The sequence below is a fragment of the Macadamia integrifolia genome, chromosome 14 (assembly GCF_013358625.1).
Source record: "Macadamia integrifolia cultivar HAES 741 chromosome 14, SCU_Mint_v3, whole genome shotgun sequence".
Classification (NCBI taxonomy): domain Eukaryota; kingdom Viridiplantae; phylum Streptophyta; class Magnoliopsida; order Proteales; family Proteaceae; genus Macadamia; species Macadamia integrifolia.
In genome coordinates this window covers 10,543,769-10,544,596 of record NC_056570.1, presented here as the reverse complement: position 1 = coordinate 10,544,596, position 828 = coordinate 10,543,769, and positions in this window count along the sequence as shown.

The following is an 828-nucleotide window of genomic DNA, read 5'->3' as shown; positions in this document are numbered from 1 at the left end:
AAAAGGGGAATAAAGCTAGAAAGAGGCATACAAGTAGGTTTCTCTACTTAGCCTGTGGGATGCACTGTCAATTACGATCTTCTTTATTTGACCAGAGAGTACTCTTACAAGGGTTTTTCTACTTGACTTTAGGGAAAGGGGTGCAATATAAATAATCAAAGTAAAATGATGGTTCCATGGCTAGAGAGGGGCAAAGCCAACACATGCATCTAGCCAAGGACATTGGGGGAAAGAGAAAACATCAAAGTAAAACTAAAATTAAAAGCCTAAATTAAGAATAAATGGGTAGTAAGAAGAGGGAATGAAAGCGGGGTGAGAAGACTTATTTAGAAGCCTACTTACCTGAACTTCAATCCTTGAATTAAACTTGATCAATTTGAAATACTACCAGCCCTAAAAACTAGATCTAGAATAAACCGAATTTGAAATTGCTAGGTCTGGATAAAATAAATTTTGAAGAAAAAACTTATACTTGAATAGAGATGCTTCAAAATTTGGTTCTTGTCACTTAGATCTAAGTCGTGAACTAGTAAATTAAAATTATTACAACTTGAATAACTTGAATAACATGAACCATAAAAGTAAAAGACATTGCATTAATTAAATAAAACCAATTACAAAAGTGGTCAAAGCAAAAGCAAAGAAGAACTAAAACAAGAACTAGAGCATAATAAAACCTAGAGAAGAAAAGAGGAAAAGAGAAAACCCTAAAAAGATAAGTGTGCCCTCCCTTCCCTTGGTCGACTCTCTTATATAGGGAATGGGAGGGAGTACAACGATTTTTGGGTTTCCTAATTTAGGGGTTTTTTTTTTTTTTTTTTTTTTTTT